The sequence below is a fragment of the Salvelinus sp. IW2-2015 genome, linkage group LG1 (genome assembly GCF_002910315.2).
Source record: "Salvelinus sp. IW2-2015 linkage group LG1, ASM291031v2, whole genome shotgun sequence".
In the NCBI taxonomy this organism is placed as follows: Eukaryota; Metazoa; Chordata; class Actinopteri; order Salmoniformes; family Salmonidae; genus Salvelinus; species Salvelinus sp. IW2-2015.
Window position 1 is genome coordinate 8,007,161 of NC_036838.1, and position 6,983 is coordinate 8,014,143.

Sequence of the window (6,983 nt, forward strand, 5' to 3'; positions counted from 1 at the left end):
AGTGGTTTTAGTGAAGGTAATTGATGTAAACTAGCCACTTGCGAAATGCAATCATTAAAAATAACATTTACATTTAAGTCATTTAGCATAACCTCTTGCTAGCTGTCCGGGAGATGTTTATGCTAAGGCAATAAGCGGATAAGGCAGCTACGTAAGAAAGCTGGATGTCCCAACTCAGCCCTTTCCTCTATGCCAAACTGACGCTGAAAACTGGAACATTGGTACAATGTGAGAGGCAACCCGTCTGTCTACTCTAGAGACTAATGAGCCATTCTAGGCACAATGTATAAGCACAGATCAAGACCATGCAGCTCGCCTGGCTGTGACAGTGTGACTTGTGTTTGCCAGCTTCTTTCGCTTTCGTCTGAAGACCTCTAACATCTTGCCACCATTTTTTTGTCACGGCGAAGCTCTATAGTTAAGCAATAAGGCCCAAGGAGGTGTAGTATATGGCCAATATACCATGGCTATTCTTAYGTACGACGCAATGCGGAGTGCCTGGACACAGCCCTTAGCCGTGGTATATTGGTCATATCACAAACCCCCGAGGGACCTTATTGCTATTATAAACTGGTTACCAATGTAATTAGAGCAGTAAAACTAAACATTTTGTCATACCCGTGGTATATGGTCTGATATACCATGGCTTTCAGCCAATCAGAATTCAGGGCTCAAACCACCCAATTTATAACAGTAATTATATCATCAGTCTATGTATTTATGACATTGTAGTATGCAGCTCAGAAAGAACTAGAAAGCTGAGTTGTTTCAGTTTTTACAAACAGTTGGTTAGGATGTTGTTTGAGTTATTTCAATACAATGTAACTAAACTAATGCACAAAGTTCTCCCCTTTTTACAGTATAATCAATCTAATTTATGTTCATTTTATACACAAAAGTTTWAAAAAATCATTTGACCACAGACAGTATGATGCATATTAGGTGGTGGGCCATAGCATGCTATCTGCTTTAGTTTCTGAGAAGATCGATCTATGTCGAGGGAGGAGCTGTTTTTTATATATTGTGTAAATGTATTTCTTCKGAGTATATTTCCGTTTGTTGGCAATGTCAATTCTTGCAAAACAATTCTAAATACTTACTTTTATGTTGGTCCGTGCTCTCCGGGATCCTTGGGACGTCACAACCCCATTAGTTGAAATTTTAAAATGGTTAWGGTAAGGGTTATGGTTAGGTTGTATGGTAGGGACGTCCCAAGGATACCGGATAGCGCTGACCCTTTTATGTTCGCTAGCTGGACGCCGTCGAGTACTAAACTGTAAACGAATCAAAACGTGCATAATATCTATATTGTACTGTAACGACCCTGGGTTTATAAGCGCGGAAATCGACTCTGCCACACGAGCATGCTTTTGCGGCACAGTCGATAGCGCACCGGACCTCAGGCTAGGGGTCGAGGGTTCGAGACCTGCTCCCTGCTGTTTCATAAATATACTCACATTCACTGAATATGTAGTATTTGAAAATTATTATTTTTATTTTTTCTATAATCCTACAGACTATCATTCTCCATACCTTTAGTTCCAATGCATTCAACATTTTGCATGCCCACCATGGCATTGGGCTGCTGCTATTTGAGAAATAATCTGAATTAGAAATCAAACTCTTGTTATATTATTTGTCACGATCTTCTTTGGGAGAAAGAGAGGAGGACCAAAACGCAGCGTGATGTGAATCCATTCTTCTAATTTATTAAACGAAGAACACTTAAACAAACTAAACAAAATAACAAACGACCGTGACACTAATGAAACCGAGTGCAGACATGCAACATCAACTAACATAGACAATAACCCACAATACAAAACAGACTACCTAAATATGGTTCCCAATCAGAGACAACGCAAAACACCTGTCTCTGATTGAGAACCATATCAGGCCAAACACATAGAAATATACAAACCAGACATACAACATAGAATGCCCACACAGATCACACCCTGACCAACCAAAACATAAAACATACAAAGCAAACTATGGTCAGGGCGTGACATTATTGCAGAGCACATTGTACAACTGTTTTTAGAGAAGATTGTATTGCAAGGTATTCTATATGTGTAGGCTATGCCATATGTATTGACTAATATGCATATATGCAGCTGTCATTTCTAAACCTCCATTCTAGCATACATGACACAGCTTTCTATCTACATGTTTCATTTGGGTTTCTATGCAATTTATATGATTGAATGTTTCCTTTACCCTGCAGCTAGTTACTTGAAATGAGAATCATGCAAAAATTTTATTAAAAATGTAATTCACTGACAGAGATAGCTAATGAAACATTAGCTTCCTGAGCGAGCACATGGACATTTACAGTATTTAGCTGGCTAGGCTAGTCAACTGTAACATTGGCTAGCTTTCAATAGTGGCTAAATGGTCAACGGAGTTACCTCTTCATATGATCAGGACCGTTCGTATTGCATCCTGCATATTTCAAGTTAACTCAAACTGATATTTATCTTAAATGTCTATATTATTTGATGAAACACTGAATTTGTCCTTACTGCTCATACATGTAAAAAAAAAAAAAAAAAAAAAATGATATAAAGGAAGTTTGACTGTTGGTGTGTGGACCATGATAGATCCTTAGTGATGGAATGTAAAGCTCTCGATCCGCTCCACTACAGCCCGTCTGTGAATGAGGGCGTGCTTGGCCCTCCGTTTCCTGTAGTCCACAATCAGCTCCTTTGTCTTGCTGACGTTGAGGGAGAGGTTGTTGTCCTGGTAACCACACAGCCAGGTCTCTGACCTCCTCCCTATAGACTGTATCATCGTCATTCAGGCCCACCAGCATTGTGTAGTCAGCAAACTTAATGTTGGTGTTGGGGTCGTGCGCGGCCACGCAGTCATGGGTGAACGTGGAGTACAGGATGGGACTAAGCACCAACCTCTGAGGGGTCCTCGCATTGAGGGTCAGCATGGCAGATGTGTTGTTGACTACCCTCGCCACCTGGGGCCAGCCCGTCAGGAAGTCCAGCATCTAGTTGCAGAGGGAGGTGTTCAGTCTCAGGGTCCTTAGCTTAGTGATGACCTTGGAGGGCATTCTCACATAGGTGTTCCACTTGTCCAGGTCGGAGAGGGTAGTGTGGAGTGCAATAGCGATTGCGTCATCTGTGGATCTGTTGGGGCGGTATGCGAATTGGATTTTTTTACATTTTTATTTAACCTTTATTTAACTAGGCAAGTCAGTTAAGAACCAAATCTTATTTACAATGACGGCCTACCAAAAGGCCTCCTGTGGGGACGGGTGCTGGGATTAAAAATACAATTAAAATATAGGACAAAACACACATCACGACAAGAGAGACACAACAACACTACATAAAGAGAGACATAAGACAACATAGCATGGCAGCAACACATGAAAACACAACATTGTAGCAGCACAACATGGTAGCAGCACAAAACATGGTCCAAACATTATTGGGCACAGACAACAGCACAAAGGGCAAGAAGGTAGAGGAAACAATACATCATGCGAAGCAGCAAGAACTGTCAGTAAGAGTGTCCATGTTTGAGTCTGGCTGAAGAGATTTTAGTGTTTTTGGCAGCTAATTCCAGTCGCTAGCTGCAGCGAACTGAAAAGAGGAGTGACCCAGGAATGTGTGTGCTTTGGGGACCTTTAACAGAAAGATCCAGGGAGGATGTTATTGATGTGAGCCATGACCAGCCTTTCAAACCATTTCATGGCTACAGATGTGAGTGCTACGGGGCAATAGTCATTTAGACAGTTTACCTTGGCGTTCTTGGGCACAGGAACTATGGTGGTCTGCTAGAAACATGTAGATATTACAGACTGGATCAGGAAGAGGTTGAAAATGTCAGCGAAGACGCTGGTCAGCGCATGGTCAGAGTATGCGTCCTGGTAATCCATCTGGCCCTGCAGCCTTGTGAATGTTGACCTGTTTAAAGGTCTTGCTCACATCGGCTATGGAGAGCGTGATCACACAGTCGTCCGGAACAGCTGGTGCTCTCATGCATGGTTCAGTGTTGCTTGTCTCGCAGCGAGCATAGAAGACATTTACCTCGTCTGGTAGGCTCGCATCACTGGGCAGCTTGCGGCTGGGTTCCCTTTGTAATCCGTGATAGTTTGCAAGCCCTGCCACATCCGACAAGCATCAGATCCGGCGTAGTAGGATTAGATCGTTGTCCTGTATTAACGCTTTGCGTGTTTCATGGTTCGTCGGAGGGTAGCTCTAGCCTTTAGCGGTAGCTCTAGCCTTTAGCTCAGTGCAAATGTTGCCTGTAATCCATGGCTTCTGGTCGGGATATGTAAGTACTGTCACATTTTTTCGCCTTTAGTTGCACAGGTGACATGGTGAAATTAGGTAAAAACGGATTTCAGTTTTCCTGCATTCAAATCACCTGCCACTAGGGGGTGCGCCTCTGGATGAGCATTATCTTGTTTGCTTATGGCCCTATACAGCTCGTTCAGTGCGGTCTTAGTTTGTAGTGGTAAACAGACAGCTACGAAAAATATAGAGAAACTTTCTTGGTAAATAGTATGGTCTACAGCTTATCATGAGGTATTCTAACGCCTTAATATTCAACATCGTGCACCAGCTGTTAACAAAGAGACACACACCCTCCCGTTGAGCTTACCAGACACTTCCGTTCAGTCCTGCTGATGCATAGAACAACCAGTCAGATGTATATTATCCATGTCCTGGTTTTGCCACGACTCTGAGAAACATAAGATCTTACAGTTCTTCAGGTCCCGGTGATAGGCTAGTCTCGAAGGGAGCTCGCCCAGTTTGTTCTCCAGTGATTGTACGTTCGCCAACAGGAAGGAGGGTAGAGGCAGTTTATGTACACGCCGACGTAGTTTTGTCAGGGTGCCTGCACGTTGGCCTCTCTTGCCCCGTTTTTTTTTATTTTACAAGGGCCTGGTCCAGTTGAGCAGTATGTCCTGTCTGACTCGTTGAAATAGTAGAATAGAAATCTTCATCCAAATCAAGGTTAGTGATTGCTGTTCTGATGTCCAGAAGCTCTTTTCGGTCATTGGAAACGATGGCGGAAACATTATGATCAGTGCAACAAAAATAAATAAATTGCAGAATTGGTCAGGAGCCCATAAAACAGTAGCTATCCATTGCAGCCCCATTCTCGAATCCCTCATGACCTGGTTGGATATGACTCCAACAGTGTCACCAGCGGTGGTGATTTTAGCATGTAAATCCTGGTGGGGGAAAAAAAGATATGTATGCATGCCATCAAAGCCACTAAACAATACATTAATTGCACTATAACGGTGACAAACGGTGCCCACAAACTGTTAGGGCCTACATAAAGCTGCTCCAACAGCAGTCCCAACAATTTACCACTGCTACACCTGGCTATCAGCAGAGCCTTGTCTGGCAGCGAAACAGTTAATTCAGCCTCATTTACTGCCTTTTTAAAAAACATAGCTGATATGGCTGACTTGTTTAAACAAATGTGGTATCTACTGACAATTGCGATGTACAAACTATGGCATAAGGGAACGACAAGCAGATAAGAGGCAATCCGTCATTTCGATTAAGACCTTAATGAGAGAGCTAGTACGGACGCTGTCAATACAACTATTTGTTAAGCACTTTTGAAATGTACAGCGACAGAATTCAGAACATGGGCCATTCTTACAGTATTCTCCCAGTACACCAAGTCAGAACCGAAGAATAAATAATGGGGCCATATAAGCAGACAATGAAAGCTCTTACAATATTTGATGATTACATTTCTCTAAAACAGGCTATAGGCTACATGTGCACATGCACCACCAAGTCAGAACAGTAGGCGAAAGAAGGGAAAAGGGACCAAATTATTAGTGTGAGGCACATGGGCTACTAACAGTTTACTACACAACATACACTTTCTTAGCTACAATATACATATCTCCTTGGCATATCATTTATGCAGCAGCATACAATACATTTTTGGACTCACGTTGTTGTGCTGTGCTCAATTCCTTCCAAACCACTCATTGTTGAATTTGCGATTTCCAACTTGTTGTGTAATGTTTATGGCCGATGAGCACCGCTAAGTTTTATTTATCAATTCTCTTCATTATTAATCTTCATATGACAAGGATTGAAAAGGATTTGCCAGTAGATTGTCGACATGATTCATGATGATGACTGCTGTCAAACCCTGATGATTGTCTCTACCCCCTCCAGGTGTCACTTATTATCCCTGGTGCATATATCCCTGTGTTTCCAGTCTCTCTGTACCAGTTCATCTTGTTTTCCAAGTCAACCAGTGGTTTTCCTTGCTCCTATTTTTGACCCAGTCTCTGTTTCTAGTCTGCCTGGTTTCGACCCTTGCCTGTCCTGACTCCGAACCCGCATGCCTGACCACCAGCCTGGCTATTCCGTACTGTTTTTGGACTCGGATCTGGTTTCTGACTACTGCCTGGCCTGACCTTGAGACTGCCTATCGTCTGGTACTGTTTGGACTCTGACCTGGTTTATGAACTCTCGCCTGTCCCTGACCTGCCTTTGCCTACTCCCTTTGTTATAATAAATATCGGAGCTCTGCCTCCTGTGTCTGCATTTGGGTCTCGCCTTGTGCCCTTATAGACTGCTAGCAAAGATTTTGAAAGTATGATGTTGACAAGATCAGTCCAATCAAAGCTACTATACATATACTGTGATTTTACGTAATTTTTTTCTGTGGCCAATGACCTTGAGCCTTCTTGAATGGACACTTCTAATGTATCTCTATATCAGCACCCAAAGAGCTAGAATTTTCGAGTTCTCCCCTTAGACTTTGCGGTGACGTAGTTTCCCCATGAGTGACAGAACACTGAGCCAATCACGGCGCAACGCTCTATTTTCTGCTGGCTTGTTCCACCACCACCGAAAGCGCTGGGCTGAAACACCTGCATTTTGGAGCTGTCTTACTCAAGAATATATGATATACACTGCCATTCAGAAGTTTGGGGTCACTTAGATGTTCTTGATTTTGAAAGAAAAGCAACAAAA